We start from the raw sequence: 8,906 nt of genomic DNA, 5'->3' as shown, positions 1-8,906 counted from the left end.
GTCGATTGTTGTCGCAACGGTGGCGGCGCCTCTCCTCGCACGACGAACGAAGGGGAAAACGAACGAACGCGAACAGATATCGCGAATCTCGCCGTTGATCTCGATGACACTTCTCCCCCGCTTCCCCGGCACGCGTAATCCTAGATAGTTCAATTAACTGCGGAGAGAAATACGCGATAACCCCCGGCCCCCATAAGAACAGAAAGATACAAACACCTGCGCCACGTTGTCGCACGCACGAGAAATTCCTCCTAGGCGCTGGTCGATTCCGTGGGAGTCGATATCCGGGAAATAAATCCGACGCGCTCGGTGGTTCAAACTCCCGGCGACGCGAAGGATGAACTTTTCCAACTCCGCATCTTAGTGATATACTTGGGGAATGAACTGATTATACTAATTATAGTCGCTCGGTTATTACGGAAAGTTTGGGTCGTTGTAAAAAGGGACTTTGCACGCGCGCGAATGCGAAATCATCATACATTCGGGAGCAGATTCAGCATTGAAAAAGCCGTTAACAAATCATTCTAATGAAATTCAATCGAGAACCCGAAATTCAATCGTTATTCCACTGACACAAATTCGTGGAAAATGCGTGGGGAAAAATACGAAACAACCACCTCCGCGCTTTCTCCGCGAGTTTGAACCCCGCGAGTCTCCATCTTCCACATGTCGCGTTTGTTGATAAATCAATAAAGAAAAATAAAAAAAAAATAGAACATACAGACAAACTCGAAGTCGTGTATGAAAAATGTGATTTTTCGCCGAAGTGAGAGAAAACGAGTAAGTATCTCATGTGCCGTCATCGGAACCAAACCAAGCCAACGATGACGTATGCGCGCGGTCCTCTGTCGTCGCGTCTATCCGAGTGGAATCCAAATAAAAAAAAAAAAGGAAAGAAAAAGTTCTACGATGTATACGATCCGGAGGAAACGGTCTCGGAGAATTAGCTTTAAAGAGGGTGATACTCCGCGCGCGCGGGACTAACGATCACTCGGCAATCTCTTGGCGCGAATACAGATTCGCGAAATCGCACAACAGAGGTGGATCCGCTTGTCGCAGCACCTCCGAGGTTCGGGAGCTCACTCACTCACTCTCTCTTACTCTCGACGTGATATCGTTATCGGCGATAACGAGCTCGCGGTCGTCGCGAGCGCGCGACCGAGATGTAAATACGGAGGGCGTCCGACAGTTCGTTGCACAGCCGCGGGATGTAAAGTAGAAGCCCCTCGAGCTGAACATAAAATACCTCTACCATGTCGCGAATAACCCCGCAGAATTCTGTGTTATTAATCAAAGAAGATTAGTGAATATGGCCACACGCGATATGGTGGAAAGATACTGGAATCCCTCAAGTAAGAGTCTGGACATCGGCGACTACGTGTTCGAAAATAGCGACCGGTTTGTCGCGAGGAATTTTGTGCTCAGTTCGACGAGTTGTACACGCACACTGCGGCTGCATGACGAATTGTCGGCCCATACCACAAACGATACTTAGGTAGACAAGTTTTCATCGAAACCCCCGTCGTAAGCTTCCCTTGTTCTAATTATAACTTTTAATTGGTACGTGTGATTAATGTAAGAAACCGAAAAGAAATCCGAATATCCGATTGCACGGACGTCCTCCCCTCCCCCATCTGCTGGCCTCCCCTTCTTTGTAAGCGCGTACGATAATGCGATATTACACGCGCGCGTGAACGGATTAGCGCGCGACAGGAAGTTCTCGATTGTAGCAGGGTAAACGATATAATTCCGAGTAGTACTCTACGGGAAGGATCTGGGATAGATCTACCATCGTCGCGTCCCACGCTGTTTACCCTGCGACATTCGCGAGATCGTGCCAGCGCATTCAGTGCAAAACAAACGCAAGGATCGTAGACGCGTGCGTGAACATTATTCTTTTTTATTGCGTAAAACACACACACACATACATACACACAGAGAGACGTGCACAGACACGCGGAACGGCGGCCGCCGCCATCAGCGATCGCGGACGATCGGAAAATATGATTCATACCTATAAGCCGATTAATTTGCAAAGTTCAACGCGCACACACGGCCAACACGTAGATATTCATACAGGACTTCCGTGAAAATGCGTTATTTCGTTCTTTCTCTCTCTTTCTCTTCCTTTCTTTTTTCCTTTTTTCTGTTCACTCCTTGTTTTTTGTTTACCATCCCAGATTAATAGTTGTCACATTCCCGCCCAAATGCGCACGCCCGGTGCATGCACTTTTTGACGCGTGTCGGCGGTGCAGACGACTCGCCGCGATCGACGTCGCGCGGCGTCATGTGTGTTCGCGTTATACACGGGAAAAAACAGCTCCATCAGTGTGAATGAATTTTCTGTTGTTTGGAGACCAGATGGAAAACTCAGCTGCAGAAATGGAAAGATTCCTGCAGCGGTTTCTACTCAGATAATTGCTCTCGGTTATCTCGACCGAGTTTTAACACAACTGAATGTTCAGACGAATGTTTTCGGTCGCAGATATTATTTCTCATCAACTAATTTTCCATCTGGTCTTCATTCGATTAGTCGAACTGAAATTCTTTTTCTGTGTAAACGTGCGCCCACAATAAAACTTCTCGTTTAACATCGATATCAAAGCAGTAGACACGCGCCCGAAACAATAACCTCAACGGCACTTTAGCTTTTCCAACTCCACAGAGTAAAGAATATTTTATGTTGAACTATGTGGAAATTTAATTCTAACTACGTTAGATTTTTCATATATCCGTATATTAATTTAACATATTGTTATTCCGACTATCCTTGCGTTGGATTCATATTTGCCATTTTTAAACGTTGCGACAACACTAGTGTTCTAATGTTACATTTCAGTATTTGGTCAATAGACTAGATCCACAATCAGCTTAACAACAACATTTTAATATTAATTTTCACAAACATACTGTTTATGTAATTTATTTATATATTTGCCTTGCGTTGAATTAATACAAATATTAAAGTGGATAAATCGGGAAATGTGCTAAATTTAATACAAAATCTTTGACAGTGCACAAAAAAGGGAAGACGAGTCGCGCGAGTTGCCCGATTGAGGGATTTGTCAATAACAGTTTAATCTTAGACTTAAGTTTCAGCTTTATCTGAGCGCATCAAACGCGCATTGTCAGTAGAGAATCTAAAAATTGGAAATCTAAAGGAGGGCATGACTTTTAGGCGATTTGGGAATCATTAGGTGAACGCAAATTTCCTATTTTTTCCTTCGTATTTTTTCCCGTAGAATTTAAAAATCGACCTTAAAATTACGCCGAGTAAAGAGAAAAATAGTTAGACATTGAAATGTTGATTTTCCCTGAAAATCATGCATTTTCCAACACTGCCATCTTAAATACCTTTGACCTTTTTAAAGATACTAAATCTCACATAGGAAACTTATTTTCTCAACACTTGATAATGATATGAGAATATATTCTGAGCAGCAAAGAAAAAGCAGCGGTCAATCGGCCAAAATGGACAACTAATTTCGAGCTCTACCTTAAGCGGAGCGAATTGACCGGCGAAAGCTACTATATGCTTGAGAAGAGGCTCCTTATATGCTTTCGTTTATTAATGCCCTGAATAATCCTGAAAAAGCTGGACTACAAAATCATTTTTGTACTATTTTGATAGTTAGTAATATTTTTTTCATTGACTGCTGCTTAGAGTATATTCTCATATCATTATCAAGTTTTGAGAAAATAAGTCTCCTATGTAACGTGAGATTTAGCACCTCTAAAAAGGTCAAAGGTATTTAAGACGGCAGTATTGGAAAATGCATGATTTTCAGGGAAAATTAACGTTTAAATGTCTATATCTATTTTTCCCTTTACTTGGCGTAATTTTAAGGTCGATTTTTTAATTCTACGGGAAAAAATAGGAAATTTGCGATCTCTAAATCGCCTAAAAGTCATATCCTCCTTTGAATTATTACCGCAAAATCGGTCCTGAGAAGCCGGCGATTGTAGCTTGGCGCGAATGCCCTCCGCAGAGTCCGAAAAGTCTGAACGTGATGGACGAACGAGTGATTTCTTGGAACGCTTCCTCACCGTGACTCTTAATTACGTAATTGCCGCGGTTCACGATTATCGGCAATGAAGCGAGCCTAAACATTTCACGGCACCGCGCGGAAACGATGTTGCATAGTTTAGCCTTTGTGTTACGCTCTTTCCTCGCCGTGCACTTTTATCGACAGCAGCGTGCAACAAACACGACCGTTAAGCTCTTCCAGTCTCACGCTTCCCGACACAGAATCGATAACTTCCTACGTAACGGCGGCGAGGTTTCGCGATCATGGGGCTCGCTCGCGGGACGCGCCGCGTTTGTACGAGAAGTCGCGAGAACGTCGTGGAAAAAGGAAAAATGGAGAACGGAGGAAAACGCGCGAGAGCGTGCAGCAGCCGTTGTTCGTTTATGGCAATTTCAGGCTGCCGTAAATCGTGGCTGGGTTCCGCAGCGCGTCCCGCGGGCGATTTATCGGTAAATGTGAAAATCAAGCACGACAGTGTTGCGCGCGCGCGGGCGGGCGTCTAGGCGCGGAGATACGATTCAAAGGGCTGCGAAGAGAGAAAAGAGAAGTGGAAAAAAAAATTAAAAGGGACACTCGCGAATTTGAGCGAGGTTATTACAACACGCGCGCGCGTGTGAAAAGTTCCGTGCAATCGCGGGGGTGTCTCTTTGGCATGCAAAAGAGCCGTCGGAACTTTCAGGCGGAAGGTGAAGTTCCGCGCGCGAGTTTATCATTAATTCTCGCGACGTGCTGCGTCACGGCTTAAGAAGACGACACGTCATCGCTGCCGACGAGCACGAGGACCCGCACTCGTTGCGTATACGTGCAATAATACGTGATGTCAGCGAATATTCGTTTGCGCGCGCCCGGCATCTCTCCGAGCCTCAATTAACATCGGAACGAGCGAGAGGGAGGTCGTCTGGGAGGATGATCCGATCCTTCAATTATGAAGGAGCACCGATTGTGAAACGAGTGAGTGAGCGGCGGTAGGCTCTCGGCGGGAAATCGGTTTTGGAAAAAAAATAACGATCACTTAACCCTTTATGGAGCAGTGCGGCGTAATCGTTCCTTTTCTCTCTCAATTTTTTTAATGTTCATGCTGCATTTAATTATTAATAGAATTATATAATTTATACTTGTGAGAGTCTAAACTATTAATGTTTGTAATTAATGTTCAATTAATTATATATTGTTAATTGCCAGCTTCCAGCTAAAGATAAAAAGCTAATTATAAGTTAAATTAATTACAAGCTTTCAACTAAAGATAAAAAAGCTTTTTTTAATTAATTAATCCGTAAGTGAAAAGCATTAGAAAGCTACAAATTTAGACAAACGTTAAGCTTATCTTTTTGTATAATATAACATATAATTTATTAAAAATTTGTTTATTGAAAATAAATGTATACGGCCTCAGGATTTTTTTTAAAACCAAGAGAAAAATACTCTAAGCACAATATTTTTAAATCTAAAACTGTAAACATTAAAAATTCACGTAAATCCTAAACATTGGTAAATTTTATCCAGCGCATTTTCACTTGTTCATAACTCTCGTAAAAATAAAAAAAAATTCAATATTTTTCAATCGATGTGGAAAATATCGAGAAATATAAATGTATGGTTTTACAATTCAAAGCACAAAGTTGAAAAAAGTTATAATAAAAAACAAAACATATTTTTAAGAACGATAATGTATGAAAAGTTGGGTTTAAATTTGATCCATATTTATTTTAGGATTCTAGTGTCAAAGTTGAAGATGTTTAATCTTTCCTTTATAGGATGCATGTCCTGTTCTTGATTAAAATTTCTTCCAATAAGAGAGCGTTCTGTTTCAAATAAGCATATTCCTCTTGATTCAAAAAAGGAAAAAAGTTGGAATAATATCTAACAAATTTCCGACTGACAGTTTATAAGAAGCGGAATAATCTCTAAGAGTTTTCGCTTAGAACATGGGATTACAGGAGGAAACACAGCACCTTGCAACTAAATTTTTTTTAAGTGATGGAATATTTTCCTTTTGGTTTTAGAGGAATCCTCTTGAGACCATAAGAGGATTGCCGCTAAGAACGAGATTACTCGAGTGGAACAGAAAATCACGATGACGTCGATATGACGAGAAAATGATGGAATCGTGATTAAAAAAGTGAGTTTTCTTAATCATTTTCCCTTCATTTTGATGTCATCTTGACGTCATCATAAATTTTTGTTCTACCTGAGTATATTCTTTTGCGGGAGTGAATTATACCGCAATTACACGATGTGGATCTTACATTTCGCTCTCATTTGCCGCTCGCTGTCTCAGGATCGGGCTACCTTCTCGAGAGGGTGAGAACCGCGCAACTCGATGCTTCGAGATATCTCGCCGTCGAGACAAATTTCAGCACGCGCAGGTCAGTGCTGACTCCGCGAACATTCGTAAGGTCGTTATTCTCGAGCTCCGGTTATCACACGCTTCCCCATACAGTTAATCGCCGCATGGTTATAAACCGCACTCGACGTACAAAAATTGTACATAACCGATAGCTCGCCTCCAACCCGCCCCGTGATTACGACAGGCGACTCGCGAGGCGCTTTCACATTAACATACACTCGCCGACGCAGACTTAGCTTTTCATTTGCTTCCAAGTGTCGTTGGACGGCAGTATGTTTCGCGACTTATCGAGGACATATCTCCGATATTTACGGCGGCGTTGGCCGAACAAGACTTGTATATACCCTGTATATACCCGCGGCTGCAATGTATAATAATAAAAGGACTAACCACAGACGGGAGACTGAAGGGATACCTCGCACATCCCTTAAGTTTCGTGTGTGATTAAGCGGACGGGGGATAGTGGGTCGTCCTGCCGGGCGTACGACGGAAGTATTTAGCCGTGTCGTGGAAGTGTTCAAATATCGCGCGTCTTGAATATCGCGAGTATCGCCGGCACACAGATGAGAGATACGTCAACGAGGACGCGAACGCAAAGCGCGCTCGTGTCGTCTGCGCTCGAGGCGAGACGTAGATTATCGGGTGAAAAAGAAAAGAAGGAAAAAGAGAGAGCAAGATAAAGCGACGATGTACTCGGTGTTAGCTTTCAGTTGTAACGAGCTTCTGGACACGTACACTCACTCGTACGTAACACATGCATGCATGCGTGCATGCATGCACATATACATACATACATACATATAGACACAGAGAGAGATACACATGTACACTGTGAAATGTCGACGCGGAAATAAGTATATGTACCTCTACACCTGTGTTTTTCAGGCGACGACGGCACGAGAGCGACTCCCCGACGTTCACGACGATGACGACGGGGAGACGCGCGCGCCGTTCCGCTCATCGAGATATCGAAAAATCCACGAGAAAGATTATGTTCTTATGTGTATGGCCTAATGTATATATATATATCTCGCGAATTTAGTAATAAATCATATTTCATTATACGCCTGGCAGCTCTTTTCAATATTCCCGAAAACTCATCCACCCTGACTACGTCAATAAGCAGCGATGCGGATCTCAGCCGGCAGCGATTGTCGGCGGAATGCGTCATGAGAAATGTCAAGATTAAAGAAACACTGATACTCTCCATGATATTAAATTACCAGCAAAGGGCGGATGTTCGCGCAGTGCGCAGTTTTCCGACAGGAGAAAAGTGCGAAGGATTAGTCGGGGCGACGTGAAAATGTTTGGTCCTCTGTCGCGCGCGACAGAGCGCAACACGATCACTAATTATTATTTCGCCGATAAACATGTCGCGGTGGCGGCGACGAGACGCGGACGAGTTAATGTTGACGCGCATATACACGAAACTAATATTATTTCCCCATGTCGCTAATTCCATCCCGGAACAATCCTGCCGAGGGAAACAACTCGCTATGCGCGTTGATCTCGACGGCGAATAAACGCGCCGGGAAACCGCGATCCTTCGTGTTCGGGGATAATAGTAGCGCGCCGCGCCGAAAGCGAGAGAGTGAGAGAGAGAAAGAGATAGAGAGAGGGAGAGCAGAGCAAAAGAGAGATGCAGGATGAGCCAGATACAATTTGAAATCTCCGGTCTGTGTAAACGGTTGGTCGACCAGCCGTTTCCTTGGTCGGTTGATCGCGGACCGCCGGAAGGCGATTAATGCTAACGACTCGCACGAAACGCGAGAGCGAACGGGAGAGAAAGAAGGAGAGAGGGAGAAAAAGAGAGACAGAAGAAGGGAGAAAGAGAGAGAGAGAGAGAGAGAGAGAGAGGAATGGGGAGGAAAGTGGTAGCGCACGCCGACGTTTGAATATGTATCGATGCATATTTTACCGGGCGATATCGAAAAAGATTGCCGCGGATTCGCGAATCATGCGCGAAAGCCAAAATCCGCCGATCAACGGCGAGCCGATCGACGGAGAAGTAGGTCGCGACGCGCGTTGACCCGTAGTGTAGGACTGTAACGCGGCGATTATACAATATTATGACGGTATAATGCGTTCTGATTGCGATACGCTCGTGTTTCAGTAATGCAGTGGCTCGTCGCTCAGATGTTTTCCGCGCACGCGTGCGTGCGTGCGTGCGTTTCGCACAGGCACAGAAATAAGCGCACCATTAATTATCATTCGGTGACACGCGCTACACACAAACGCGTTTATTTAACGTTATTACACGTCATAACATTACCTTTATGTTTATTAATCACGGGTGTTTGTGCAAGTGCCACTCGACCGTATCAAATGTTTCGGACATACTCTCTGCCTCTCTCTTTTCCTCGCGATTTAGCGTCGCGTCGCCGCCGCGGTTTTTATCGATCTCTACTACTGGCAACGACGAGGACCGACGTTGGCCCCGCCGCAGAAAACTCTCCTCCTTCTCTCTTCCTTCTTCCCCCACCCTCCTCTCTCTCTCTCTCTCTCTCTCTCTCTCTCTCTCTCTCTCTCTC

The 8,906-nt window shown here is 44.3% G+C and overlaps 1 protein-coding gene across 1 annotated transcript in view; it reads right to left on the bottom strand.

Annotated features, from left to right (window-relative positions):
- The window catches only part of LOC116843126 (tyrosine-protein phosphatase Lar), a 754,320-nt gene that overhangs the window by 648,556 nt on the left and 96,858 nt on the right, over positions 1 to 8,906 (bottom strand). The gene's annotated exons all lie outside the window — the stretch shown is intronic.

The sequence above is a fragment of the Odontomachus brunneus genome, unplaced genomic scaffold (genome assembly GCF_010583005.1).
Source record: "Odontomachus brunneus isolate Ranch 3 - 2012 unplaced genomic scaffold, Obru_v1 Obru_scaffold_030, whole genome shotgun sequence".
Lineage (NCBI taxonomy): Eukaryota > Metazoa > Arthropoda > Insecta > Hymenoptera > Formicidae > Odontomachus > Odontomachus brunneus.
The sequence above is the reverse complement of the archived record's forward strand: the minus strand, read 5'-3'. Positions and strand labels throughout refer to the sequence as shown.